Source organism: Equus przewalskii, chromosome 29 (genome assembly GCF_037783145.1).
Source record: "Equus przewalskii isolate Varuska chromosome 29, EquPr2, whole genome shotgun sequence".
Lineage (NCBI taxonomy): Eukaryota > Metazoa > Chordata > Mammalia > Perissodactyla > Equidae > Equus > Equus przewalskii.
This window is the reverse complement of record NC_091859.1, coordinates 25120592-25135669: the sequence shown is the minus strand read 5'-3', so window position 1 is coordinate 25135669 and position 15078 is coordinate 25120592. Positions and strand designations below refer to the sequence as shown.

At 38.7% G+C, this 15078-nt stretch overlaps 1 protein-coding gene across 4 annotated transcripts in view; it reads right to left on the bottom strand.

Annotated features, from left to right (window-relative positions):
• NR1H4 (nuclear receptor subfamily 1 group H member 4) overlaps window positions 1-14328 on the bottom strand; it is a 72614-nt gene extending 58286 nt beyond the window's left edge. The window contains exons 1-3 of one of the 4 annotated variants that reach the window (XM_070600652.1): window positions 14216-14328; window positions 13828-13882; window positions 12813-13081 (exon numbers count right to left, since the gene is read on the bottom strand). The gene's annotated coding sequence lies outside the window, so the exon portion shown is untranslated. Of the gene's footprint in view, window positions 1-12812 lie in introns of all 4 variants that reach the window. The other 3 variants (XM_070600651.1, XM_008516369.2, XM_008516368.2) reach the window with 3 other exon arrangements.
• Between the last annotated feature and the right edge of the window lie 750 nt (window positions 14329-15078).

Here is a 15078-nt window from a genome sequence, read left to right as displayed (position 1 = left end):
ACAGCTATGGCTTCTTTCTCCCTACACTGGCAGAGTTGAATAGTTGCAACACACACTACATGGGCCACAAAGCCAAAAACATTTACTATCTAGCCCTCTGCAAACAGATAACAAAAGACACAAAAAAATCAAGGCAAATTATAGGTAAAGTATGAATAAATGTAATGATTACCTTGGGGGTGTAAATCCACTTAATTATAAACATCTCATAACAGCAGGATCCTCTTTACCTCTTAACAGCTCCTCCCTGGGATTGACAACGTCTTACTTGACTTGTCATTTAATGAGCATCTACTATATCCCAAGCATTTGGCAAGTGTTTCCACATACATTGTTTTTTTAATTAAGGATACTTCTGTGTATTCCTTTCTCTAATACTCTTTACTCCCTTGTTGGGGAAAGGATTGCAATAGGAAGCCTAACTCCCAGAAGACCCCAGATGTTAGCTCTGGAGACTTTTTTTTCCCCTTCAAATCCTCCCTTCTTTATAAAGAGTCAATTTATAGGTTGAGAATAAGCAATGGGTATTCTCTACACTAGTGACCTTTGCATAGTTTTGCTCATTTACTCTCTACAAAAAGTTCAAAAAACAATATGCTCCCTCAACAGATTTTTGGGTTCACATCCAAATATTTTCACTAAAAAATGAAATAGTCTCAAAAAATGCAATTTCTGACATATTGTAAAAATTGACATTTTTATATGTTGTTACATTGCTTTTAAATACACTCAATTAAATTTAAATATCACAGCAACTTAACATCCTCCTTCATCCTTCTAAGAAATACAAGAAGACGTTCTTTAACATTTGGAAATATTTTTTATCATTCCTGTTCTTCTTTGAGTTTGTATTTCATTCCACTTCAGTGCAAAGTTTTATCCTAATGAGGCATATTTTTATGCTTGAATGTCTATTATTGATCGTCCTATCATACTTTTCTGCAACTAAAATATGCATACGAATTTGAATTTTTAAAAAAATTTCCAGTGACTTTAAGATTTTAAATGTTTAAATAAAAAATTTCCTGGATTGAGTTTATTAGTTATTATTAGTGTCCATTTGATCAAAACTACACCTTGCCAGTGAGACTTCCTCTACAAATAGGGTGGATCATTCTCCTCTGTGCCAAAGAGCACAAGTAGAGAAAATGGTCTATTGTGCAAGAGAACCTTCAGATGAGAAAGCAGGAAAGCATCGTCGGGGAACAGACACAGCCAGATTGGCAGCCAGCATTGGCAGCAACTGCCACATGCACTAAAGGAAGAGTACCTCCTTAGAAACACAGTTAAAGGCTCTGTTTAAATAATGAACTTTGAGAAACCGCAGACAGAATTCTAAGAATTCTCTGAAGTTAGTAATGAAAGCGCAGATAAGAGGAAGCCCTCATTTCTATTCGGATGAATTGACGTATGTGTGAGTACACAAAGGATTCGTTGGAGCAGATAAAGAAAAATAGCTGAATTTGCATACAAATTTCCCTGCTTTCGTGCACTGTTTCCCTGAAAAGTTGTCAGAATTCATTTTTTAAATAAAAGTACTTTTAAAATAAAAGGGTCATTGCAGAAAACTCAGACAATACAGAAAAGCATTTAAAAAATGTCAAGTTGCGTTTCCTACCTTTGTTTTTTCAATTTACACTACCACCAGCAGTGGATAAGAGTGCCTTGCTCACCCCACCTTCTTTCGCACTACCTACTCTTACTTTAAACAATCTTTTCTAATTTGCCAGGTGACAAATCCTATCTCGCTGTATTAAATTGCATTTCTCTGATTACTAGTGAAATTGAAAAAATTTTTTCACATTTTTATTGTCTATCTGTGATAGTTTCTTTCCATTTCCTGTTTATGGCCTTTACCTTTTTTTCTATGGAAGTGTTCATCTTTTTCATTGACTTAGTTCTTTGTATCTTGAATGTATTAGCATTCTGTTATATTTGCTGCAAACATTTTCATTTGCCTCTTAATTATCTTTACCCAGAAAATTTTGCACTGTATGTAGTTGAATATATTTGATCTTTTAAAGCTTCCTCTTATTGCCTTTTATTTTCAGTTTATGGTGCAGGGTGAATTTTTCTCAGAATTGCTCATTGAACACTTTTTCCCTTCCACGTTGATCTATGAAGTTTCTATGCTTCAGACTCACTTTAGCTTTCCATTGATAATACAGTTACATCTTGTACCAATATCATCCTTTCCTATTATTGCTCATTCTTTTTCAAAATTTCTTAAAATATTCTCACTTACTTGTTCTCTATGATAAACTATCACATCTTGTATCATATTCTTTAAAAAAAGTTTCTTTGGGAGTTGAGATGGCCGCAAACCTATATATTTACGGAAGATCTACATCTTTGTAATATTCAATTTTGCCTTTCAGGGACAAGGTATGTCTCCATTTATTCAAATGTGCTCTTATGTCTCGGTTTTATAGATTTTTTTCCCATGTGGGTCTCAACCTCTCCATGGAGGCTTCTTCTGTCATTTATCTTCCTCCTTATCTTCCTCTCTTTCCTCCTCCAGGAAACTATGACTCAGGGGCCAAATTCAGCCTGCCAAGGGCTGTATTTGCCCTTTTGTTTACATATTGTCTATGGCTATTTTCACTCAACAATGGCAGAGTTAAGTAGTTGGGACACAGCCCACACGGTCAGCAAAGCCTAAAATGTTCACTATTTGGCCTTTATAGAAATAAAAGCTTGTGACTCCTGCTCTGACCTATAGAGACATGAATGGAAGTGTGGAACCCATGTTCAGAATAGTGGTGCAGAGTGACTGAGTGGGTACATAGGGAATTTTCACAGCATCTGTAATGCTCTCCTTCTTAAGCTGGAGGTAAATACAAGGGAGTTGATTATATTACTTAATTTTTTGCATGTTGGAAATATTTCATAATGAAAAAGATTGAATGAAATTATATACATATGTGAAAAGCTTCCTCATCTTTAAAGATAAGCCAGTTCATATAGGCATTCTTTCCTTCTTACACACTCTTAAACTCACACATATAAACATTTTTAAGGCTTTGAAGAAAAAGTAATTCCTTCCCATAAAATGTCTGGGAATTGTAACTGTCAATGAGATGCTATTAGAAATTTTGAGTGGCACAATGAAATCTGTGCTCAAGAAGATTACTTTAATGAGAAGGTGGGACGGGGAGGGTAAGCAGTAAAAGGAGAAAAATTCCGGAAATTTGTTGCTGAAGTGAGCTGTTCAGATATCTGTATCTGTAACTGTATGTGTAGAGATGGAAAGGAAGGGGCTTGAGAACAGCATACATAAAGGAGAAAGAAGGAGAGGAAGAAGCCTGATGATAGCAAGTTTAAACCTTGGGTATTGGTGGAAGCAGAGACAAAATGTTTATTTTACTTTATGTTTATTTGTATGATATTGTAACCTAAGTCTTAATTTAAGGACCCAGAAATAATTCCAGAAATGGTATGCGCTGTTTGTTTTTAATGTGATAAGACACACAGTGACTGGTCGTTTAGACTGCTACTTTCTGGTTATCACTTTTTACTTGTTTAGATACTGTGTCACAGGAAGTTCATGGTGTATGGAGCTTCTCTGATTTAACGTAAACCATTTGCAAATGGAGACCTTGGAAAGACCCTGATCCAATTAAATAGCTTTGACTCTGATTTAGAAGAATCTCAGCTCTCAGAAGATGAAGGCAAAAATGGTTACACGTGCTGGTTCCTTATGAACTCTTCACGCCCAAAAACACCATCCTTGGTGATGTTTTTCTCAGATGAACCCAGCTGTTGATGGTAAAGCATCCATTTTGTTGGATATCTGTGTAATCCATTCTTAAAGGGCAGGAAAAAAGTGAACTTGTTCTAGCCATAATCATTTCATGCCCAATGGAAGCCCTGAATTCAGCCAAAAGCTGGAAGAATATTCTTAAGGAAAAGAGAAAGGAACTCCAGAGAAAAAAATGTTTTGTCTTTCCAGACATTTGGTCATTCGAGAAGCACTCAAACTGAAGTGATTATTTCCAAGGCAAAAATACATATTTAACTTAAATAGATCCTTCCCAAAGTCCAGAGAGATTTGAAGGGCCATGCATGGCCAGTACTGACCACAGGCCAGGCAACATGGCCTCAAACCAATATGGCCATTATGACCACATTATTCTGACTGCGGTGCCCTATAAGAACCGAACCATCTTTGTTATTATCATAGTAACTATTACTTTTCTTGGGAGATTAAAATAATAACTATTATTTTATGAATGCCTATATGTGGCAGCCTCCTTGCTATGTTACATCACTTAATCTATGATAGGCCAAGTAGGTATTAATATACACGCTGTATAGATGAGAAAACTGAGGCTCAAAGAGATTAAGCAACATTTCCAAGCTCACGCCACTAGTAAGAAGCAGAGTGGGGATGTAAAAACATCTAACTCTACATGCACTCTCTCTCATGCAGCTCTCCCGCTGAGACTGAGGGTGAGTTGGAAGTTCTGCAAGGTCACTTCTGCCTAAGGCTTGAATTCAACATTAGCCATTTCATATGCACAAATTAATGAAATAAGCCTGTACAGGGTTTGCCGTTGCATCATTTTGTTTCTTCTCAGACTTCTTTTGCTGTTTCTAAAGTCTCCATTTAAAGGTACTTCCTTCAGGTGTGATGCACCAAAAACACTTCAGCTAACCAGAGCTCTACAGCTTTTTGTGCTTCTGTGCTCTGGAGGCTGCACAATGGGTCCCAAACAGGAGCTGACCTTTATTTCCAACTAGATATAAAAGAAACGCTTGGAGTCGAGGCTTCTAGGGCTGTGAACTCAGAGTGAGTACTCCCTAAATTTTGCACCCTAAGTGTCTCACTTGTCTCAGTGTAGTCCCAACCCTGCTTCTCAACCTCCTTGACTAGCACTAATCTCCAGTGGACTTTCATAGTACTGGGTACCTCTTCTTTGTAGTGCTTATCACAGTTGTAATTCTACCTTTGTTTTTGTGATGATTTGGTTGTCTGTGTTCTCCATTGGACCATCAGCTCCAGGAGAGCTTATACTGGATCTACAGGGCCTAGCACACTGCTGGGCACATATTACATATACAATAAATACCTATTGATTGAATGAATAAATGGGGGGATGAATAAACTAACTAAATACATAAGTGAATGAATGAATAATATATCTTATTAGATAACCAACTTTAGGATCTGTCTTTTTGGGCCATAGGATCATTAATAAATAGAGATGCACAAGAACAATACACATAAGAGCTGAAGAAGAATATTTTTTTTTAATCACATACAAAACCTGACAGCTAAGGCTGCTTCCCCACAATGTAGTCCTAATTAGTAAACTGTATCCTTTCTTGCTGGAAATCTCTTAAGCATGTCTCCCCATGGGAACCATTTCATACATGAATTGATCACCTCAGGAAATAATTTCAAGAATCCTCCCAGATCTCTCTTTGCTAATTTCTCTTACTTTAGAACCACTAGAAATAGTTTTTAGTCTTCTCAGTGTTCGTTATTCATAGTCAGGAAAGTTTTATCTTTTTATCCACTGTATGCTTTAGTCAAAATGATCAAGAATTTGTTTGTTTATGCTTTCTTCATGACTGATCTGTCATCTTTTTTTCAAATAGTTCATTGGATCCTCTGAAATTTTATGACTATTATTTATGTAAATTATTTGTTATTAGCAAAAATGACCACCATAACATCTTCCATTCTACCTTTTGCAATGTGAGTTTGCCACTACCCATCAATAGACGAAGTCTATTTCCCCAGCCCTTGAATTTTTTTTTTTTTTTTTTTGAGCTGGTCTGGTGACTTCCTTGACTAATAGAATGTGATAGAAGTTATGTTGTGGGGTTTCTGAGCCAGGCCTTAAGAGACCTTGCAGCTTCTGTTTTTCCCCCTCTAGGAATGCTGCCCTGAAATGCCACACTATTTTTAGATGCCCCAGATATAAAACCTCATGGAGAGAGAAGTCCAGGTGTCCCAATTGTCCCATCTTCCAGCCACACTGAGACTCCAGACATATGAATAAGGCCATCTTGGACCTTTCATTCCAATTGGTCTTCCATCTGAATGAGCCACGTGAGTGAGCCCAGGAAAAACCAGCAGAGGAACTACTCAGCTGGCTCATAGAAATATAAAAATTAATGGATCATTACTCTTTTAAGTCAGTAAGCTTCATGGTAGTTGGCTACAAAGAAATAAATAACTGATATAGAAACTGGTACCTAAAAGGAGGATGCTGTTAAAAAAAAAAAAAAAGGCTAAAACATACTGCCTTAGCTTTGGGACTGGGAAGTGGGGAGGGGCTGGAAGGGCCGTGAGGAGACTGTTAGTGGAAATTGGAAGAGCAGTGAGGAAATTACTATAGGAAGCTGGAAAAGGAATGGGTCATGTTTTGAATTGGCAAAACTGTCACCTGTGGTAACTAGTAAGATAAAAAGTTTCCTAACAAACTTATGGATCTAATTAAGGAGATTTCCAGGTACTATGGTGAATGTGTCAGTCGGTGTTTTTAGTTTTAGCTGTGCATAAAAAGGTACATGAAGAGAGAGATGAGTTAAGGAAGGAGCTGTTCATTTTGCAATCAGAATTTAGAGTAAATATGAAGGATCCAGAATGCATTGGGTTGAAAAACAAGACTGTTTTGCATTTTGGGCCCCTCCATCTGGCAGAAGACTCTCAAAGGAAGAAATGGCCCCAGAGTAAATATCAAATCATGAATGTGGCTGTAAGATCCTTTGCTAAGGGCTCAAGAAACTTAAGGAGGTACCTAGTAGACACAAGCATCTAGGTAAAAGAGCATCTAAGAATGTCAAGGGCCTTTTCCCACAGCATTATTCCACGGTAGCTTGACATGTCCAAAGTAGAAATGTCTGTCGCAAAAAATCATGGATGTAGGTTTTCAGGCATGGAGTGAGTCCCAAAAATACTTATTAGAAATCCACGATGTGTTTAAGCAATTGCTTTAGTGAGAGTTTTTGAATCAAAAACTGACTTTGCCATTTCAATCCCATTGATAAGTGAAGTCTATTTCTTCATCCCTTGAATGAGCTGTTATTATGATTTGCTTTGACCAATAGAATTGTTCTTCTTCTGAGGTTAGGTCTCAAGTGATCTTATGACTTCTGTTTTCACCATTTAGAATGCTCTCTCCTCCCCTCCCAGTAATTTTAGTGAGATCATAATGGTTTACAACATTGTGTAATTTGGAGTTTATATTATTATTTATCAATTTCTGAATAAAGACTTCATCATGCTCACCATCAGTAGTCTAATTTGTGCCCATTACTATACATTTGCGTCCCTTTACCCCTTTCGCCCACACTCCAACCAGCTTCCCCTCTTGTAACCACTAATCTGTTCTCTTTATCCATGTATTTGTTATTTTCCACATATGAGTGAATTCATGCAGTATTTGTCTTTTCTCTGTTAGAATGCTGTCTTGAGACCACCATGCGATGAAGAGGCAGGACTGAAATAGCATTGGAGAAAGAGATTTGGGCATTCCAAATATCCCAGCCAACAGCCAGCATCAAGGCCTCAGGCAGAGAAATGAGACCTAGTTGATGATCCAGTTCAAATCAATTGCATAACTGAGCCCACGTAAAACCAGCAGAAGAACCCACTAGCCAACCCATGGATTATAAGAAATAATAAATCATTATCTTTTTAAGGCATTAAGTTTTGGGGTGGCTTGTTACATAGTGTTAGATAACTGATACAATCCCCCAAATAATCAATATGGCATGTTGGCTATCATCTTACTGGTGTCTAAAGAAAGTGAACATTTTCTTAAAGTATTATATTTACTCTTTAAAAATGATGCCTTAATTTCAACTTCCAATGTCAACGCCAAACGAATTCATTCACTCATTTATTTGGTCAATGTATGTTTATTGACTCTGTGTCAGGCACTGGACATATAAAGAAAAAAAAATCATGCTCCTTCAAGAAGTTTAGTGGAAAAGTTCAGCAAAGAAAACCCAATTAAAATAGTGTGGGGATTGCTATGACAGCAGTAAGCACAAGCAAGGACATTCATTCACTCAACATTCATTAGTTCTCCACTATGTATCAGGCTTTGATCTAGGTCTTGGAAATAGAGTGATAGGTGAGACAAGGGGGAAAAAAATCCCTGTCTCAATGGAGCTTACAGTCTAGTGGGAAAGATGGATAATATGCAAATAAACAAATAATGAAATTTCCAATGGTGATAATAAGAAAATAAAGGAGGGGCCGGCCCGGTGGCGCAGCAGTTAAGTGCGCACGTTCCGCTTCAGCAGCCCGGGGTTCGTGGGTTTGGATCCCAGGTGCGGACATGGCACCGCTTGGCAAGCCATGTGGTGGCAGGCATCCCACATATAAAGTAGAGGAAGATGGGCACGGATGTTAGCTCAGGACCAGCTTTCCTCAGCGAAAAAAAGGAGGAGGATTGGCAGCAGTTAGCTCAGGGCTAATCTTCCTCAAATAAATAAATAAATAAATAAAAAGGAAACAAGGGACAGAGTGATGTGGTTGGACACTATTTTGAAGAGGGTGAGCTCTCTGAAGAGTGGGCATTTAAGCTGAGATGTGAAAGATAAGGAGTAAGACATGCAAAGGGGAAATAAGTCCAGGTAGAGTGGCCAACAAGCACTAAGGGCCTGGGTTTGGAGTGCTGGAAGAACAGCAAAAGGCCAGTGAGGCTGGAGATGAGTAAGGACAGGAGGATTGTAGGGGAGGTCTGAGAGTAGGCAGCTCTCAGATGGCCTGTTGACTATGGTAAGAGTTTGGATTTTATTCTAAATGGAAGTCATTGGTGGTTTTAAGCAGAGAAGTGAGGAGGAAAATGAGGGGAATCTTCCTTAAGGTGGAGGGCTGATTCTTGAATTTGATCTTGAAGGAACAGGCATTAGACTAGACAAGTGGCATGCAGTAGGGATGGCTATAGGAAGGGAAAATAGCACGTTGTGTTCTGAGCAGATGTAAATAGTTCTCTATGCTATAGCTAGTGGATTTAGCTCAAATCAGTGGAAGAAGGATGGCCTATTCAAGAAATAGAGTCAGGAAAATTGGCTAATCCTTTGGGAGGAAAAAAACAAAGATTCCTATCTTGCATCATTCTTGAAAATAAGTCTCAGGTGGATTAAAGACTAAAAATTATGAAATTATGAAGAGAAAATATAGGAAAATACATTTATGATCTTTATGAATTTAGGGATTGAGAAAGACTTATTAAACAAGAAATAAATAGGAAAAGAATAAATTTGACTACATTTAAATCAAGAAGACAGAAATCAAGACACCATAAACAAAGCTAAATATATGAAACAAACTGGGAGAAACTGTTTATAGCAGCCAAAAAATTAGTACAAACAATATATAAATAATTCCTATAAATAAAAACAGAAAGGATAAACAATCCAAGGGAGAAATTGGCAAAGGATATAAAGAGGAAATACACCAAGAGGGAAATACAAGCGGCCAATAAACACACAAAACATCTGAAACAAATTAATAAGTAGAAAAATGCAAATTAATATAACAAGATACCATTTCCACCTATCAGAGTGCAAAAATTTTTGTTTGATAATATTAAAAGTTGGAATAAGTGTATGGAAGTGTGTATTCTCATACACTGCGAGTGAGGGCATAGCTTTTAGCCATTTTGGAGGTCTCTTCAGCAGTGTATGTTAAAATAAAATGCAATTCTAATTCTTAGGTATCTTCCCTGGAAGATCATTGTAGATGTGCACAAGGATGTTCATTGTAGCATTACTTCCAATGGTGAAAAGGTAGAAACCATCTAAATGACCACCAAGAGTGGAATGGCTAAATACACTATGCTCAATCTACAGTATCAAATATTAGGCAGTGGTTGAAAAGATTGAGATGGTTTTATAAGTATTAATATGGAAAGAGGGAAGTAGAGGAGAATAGGTTTGGGGGAAGTCAAAAGACATTTTAGTTATAAAGAGACTTAGTAATAATGTTGTAACTTTTCTTGAGATGAAAGCATTGAGGTATGTCAATTCCCTAGGATAACGTTCCCCATCCTCCATTTTGCCAATTACAGAGTTGGATGCTGTAAACAGGTACATTTAGATTCTCTGGGAGATAGGGTTGTTGTTTTAACATTTTTAGAATTGTGCAGCATTTTTTAGTTTCGATGACAAATTACAACCTCTCTCTAGAAAAAACATATAAAATGCACAGTTTTTTTTTTTAGTTCATAAACTTTATCTTTTTAGAACAGTTTTAGGTTCACAGCCAAATTGAATGGAAAGTACAGAGAGTTTACCCCTGTCCTTATAAATGCACTTCCTCCCCCAGTATCCACATCCATTAGAGTGGTACATCGGTGACAATTGATGAACCCACATTGACACATCATCACTCAAAATCTATAGTTTACATCAGGGTTCACTGTTGGTGTTTTGCATTCTATGGGTTTTCTCAAATGCATAATGACATGTATCCGCCATTGTAATATCATACAGATTAGTTTCACTGCTCTAAAAATCCTTTGTAAAATGCACATATTTTTTAATACAGTCTCAAAAGATTCCCAGCCTCTTGAAGCCAAACATGGCCTGAGATTCAGAGTCTAGAGGAAGGTGAGAGAGAAGAGAGGAGGGTGGATATGTTTGTATAATGACAACTTTTTCCTCCCCGTGTAGCTGGATGATCAAGACACTCATAGAGTGATACCTTGTAGTTACATCTCCACTGGTAGAAAATATAGGAGCAAAAAGAAACACCTGGAAAGAAGAAAATTGTTCCTATTTCTTTTAGCCCTTTCATGATCTATGTTGCTAAGATTTGAGGAAAATGAGACCGTGAGCACAATGAAGGGAGAACACTCCCTATCAAGAAAAGAACACACACCTTCATTCTTTCCTTTAGTCCCCCACCTGATGACAAATGTACAATGACAACATGACAATGTGAGCATTTGAAAATACACCACATGGCGATATGCATTCTCATGGCATTCGTAACCTACAGCCTCTGTGAACCACAGCAGTTCTGAGCTTCTCTGGGATATCCTTCATCATAGCACTATGATGGTTTCATGGTGCCTTTAACTAAGATGCTGATAACCAAAGTCTTCAATCAACTCTTCTAGGCTGACCTCTGCATTAAAGCAAATGGCGCTGAAAATTTTGCACTTCCCCTGCTCAAGGTGCAATCATTAGAAAATGCCCCATGAGGTTTTAGGAATATTCACAATTGTGCTGGGGTTTAACAAATCACCCCATCAAGCCGAAATGTTTGCCGGCTGGTCTGCCAGCCCTCCTATCGTTCTAGATTTCAAGTTTTCCCAGCATCCAACAATATCAGGGTAGCAGGAAAGGACTTTGGAGTCAGAAAGATATCTGCCCTTATATTCAGGTCCTGTACTTCCTAACCATATAACTGTGGACAGGTTTCTTGTTCTCTTTGAGCCTCATTTTCCTTCTCTGTAAAATGAGTACAAGAAAAACTTCTAAGCAGGGTTATTGTGAGAAGGAAGCAGGCAATTTAGGTAACAGCTGTGACATGTTAGGAGACATTCAATCAAAGTTAGCTCCATCACACACTCAAGCACACACACGCTTCTTTTCCTTACGAAGTACTCGGGACCTCACAACTATTGGGTGTTCCATTATAATTTAGCCAGATTCTGGAGGGATGGAAATAAGAGGAAGGACGAGGATTACATGACTTTCTCTGTCTAACTGTGGGGAGAGAGCAAAGGTGAGTGAGGGAAGACAATGCTGCAAATCCTGAGGAAGTGTCTCAGGACAAGAGAGCGTCATCCTCGGCCAGGACTTTATCAACTAACTCTGAGTTGCATCAGCCGTATTGCAACATGCTCAGCAAAACAGAAAAGTCCATGGTGCAGATGGCACAGGTCCATAATTTGGGTGGCGGTGGGGGGACTCCAAGATGAAGGTGTCTATCGTTTTATAAAATCGTAGCTAGAAACCAGTGATGCCTCCTCCAACATCTTTCTCTATCCCTCTTGTCGATACTGCTGAGGTAGTCTAAGCCAGCACCAGCGGCAACATCAGATTTCTTTAAAGCTCAGCTGAGTTTCTCAAAGAACCTACGTGAGTTACTTGCACCCCACCTCCCTTCTAAATAAAAACTCAATTAAGAAAAATGATCCGGCTCCCCTCATAGATGCCTAATTCACTATGGCAGTAAGCAGACAAGGAGATGCCTTATCTGTAGATTCGGACCTTGGACAATTTTGATAATAAAGTTTTTCCCAACATTTTCCATCTTTTTAAGATGTTTCTATCTGATATTCATATGAGAAATGGAAACCAATAGAAGAGTTTGCAGCCAAAGTCAGAAGAGAAAGCTAAAATTTTAAACCTGCTCTTTTCCTAGGAAACACTTACATTTCAAGTAAGTGTAGAATTGTCCTATTGCTAGATCCCAAGACATCTGACGTTAGCAATATTCCCAAACTCACATCAAGATATGAAAAATCACCAAAATATAGCACATTATACAAGTCAAAATTTCTGTGGAATCAGAACAGAGACATTTCTGAAACTCACTGTCTCCTGTGATTCTCCTGGGCAACCACAATGTTAAAAAGATAGTCCTAAATAATTTTTCAATAAGGTAAGCAACTTGGTTTTCAGTAAGGCAAGGTTAGACCCGTTAACTTCTGCTTCTGTTTGTTTTTAAGTTTCTTTCTTTTCTTTTTAGTTTTCAGGATTTTACCTCAAACTCTACTAACTTAGAATTCATTCATCCACCAAACTTTCTGATACTAAAGAGAAACTTTAAATGACAATCTCCCCTCTATTACCTAGAGATACCGCACTCCCAGGGGAATTAAGGTACTCACCTGGATTGTCTTAGGGCAGAGATGAACTTTGAAGGCCCTGGGAGGATTCTGAGCCCAGTCTTCCTCTCCAAATCACAGCGATTTGCTACAAATGCTCAGAATCCAATTTTGCATTGGGGTGAGTCCAGGAGACAGTGAGGCCAGGAGGAGGAGGGAGTTCTAGCAAAAGCCGTGGGTGATCACTGGCGGCCTTCTGGCCCAGCAGCAGCATCTCCTCCTTGGCTCCGTGCCTCATGGACACAGATTAGTCATTAACAATCCTTTCCCTGCTAAATGATATAAACATAGAAAGAAACCTTGGGAGAGCCTCGAAATTCCCAGGACAACTCACAGAGCCCCAGAGAAGGGAATGTGACAAGCCAAGGACCCCTGAATCTCGCCTTTTAAAACACTTCTCCTCAGGCTGCTTTTTAGGGTTCTGAGTACCCAGATTTCTGTTCACATGGTCTAAAACTGAACTGTCATCTTCCCTCCCTTTCTCCAATCTCCTTTAATAGTTCCACCACCTTCCAGGGACTGAAGTTAGAACCTCTGAGCCTTCTCGACCCTACTGTCCCCCATGCCTCCTATATCAATAATAACAGATTCGTATGGATTCTATCCTCGGAATGTTTCTTATTTCCAACTCACCCTGTTCCTCTGCTAATTTGGGCCTACCACACCTTCCTTTTTGAAGAACAACACTGACCTCATAACTCTTTTCTCTTCTCCCCTTTTCTTTTTCTATTTTCCAAATTGCATAGCACTGTGAAGCGTGGGCTCTTTTCAGACACCTACTCATTTGTCACAACCTTGGCGAGACACTTACCCTCTCCGAGTTAGTCTCCTCATCTGTAAGATGAAGATAGAGTAACTATCTTATGTGCTGTGATGAGAATCACATGAGTAGTTAAAAATGTGTAAGGGGTTAGAAAAGTGTCTGGCATATAGCAAGCACCCAATAAATTTTATCCATTATTATTTCTTTCCTTTATCAATTGAGCAAATATTGATTGATTGTCTCCACAATACATACCCAGCACCTTGCTAGATGCTCTATTAATCGAAAATCCCCAGTGGGTCCCTAGTGCCTAAAAAATAAACAAAATGCTATGGCCTGACATTTAGAATCTCTTTGATCCCCCAACAATCTAGCCCTAATCTATCTTTCTAGCATTTTCTCACATTCTGAATCTTCAGAGGCCCCAACTTTTTGCCCGCCTGTGACAAGCTCTCCAGCCTCCATGCCTTTGCGCAAGCTATTCCTTTTACCTGAATCACCTTCCTTTAAGCCACCTGGTTTCAAGGCCCATCACAAATGCTGAGTTATCCCTGAAGCCAATTCTATTCCTCATCTGTCTCCACTCTGCCCATCAAAGTTATCTCATCCTTTATTTCTCTCATTGTCCCTTAATTTCTCTCACCTTGTATATTATAGTTACCTAGTTATCTCTTCTACAGGAACAAAATTTCTGGAGGACAAGCACGGTAGCAGCCTTGCCTTGTATCCATCACTGGTCTTGGCTTAGTGCCTCTCAAAGAAAAGATATTGCATAACTATTTGTTAACTGAATCAATGAGTAAGCTGAGAAAGTAGCATGCCTAGGTACACACAAGCGTGTGTGTGTTTGCACTTATGTGCACTTATGCACACAGGCCAATGTTTCCCATTGTAGTTAGGGGAAGGCCAACACTCAAATCTGTTAGGAATGCATATACTTCTCTTATTAAACAGCATCTGTAGGTCCTACAGGCTCACGCTCCCTACCCCTGTAGATTCCCAATATACTAAGGCACACCCACGCACTTTATCACTAGGAAGAGGGGGAGCCCAGACTTGTAAATTCTCCCTTGCCCATTTGAAGAGTTTTCATGATGAAACTCACCATGATCTGCAGCTCTGGGCTGGCCAAGGGACTCCTGCATGACCTCCAGACCAATTCTTCTTGGGTGGCAAGAGTCTATGTTGTGATTTCATTCTTTCCAGCAGCAGTGGAAGGGGATGGTTGAAGACATGGACTCTGGAGCCTATCATCTGGGTTCGAATCCCAGCTCTACTACCTATGAGCTGTGTGACCTTAGACCTTAGTCTTTCACTTAACATCTCTATGTCTCAGTTTCCTCATCTGTGAAATGGAAATATAACCACTACCTATTTCATGGGGTATTGTAAGGATTAAATGAATTAATATATGCAAAGGGCTGATACATATAGAGTGTCTGATACACAGAAATGCTATATAAGAATTAGCTGTTATTGTTTTCTCTGGACATTTCACACTAACTA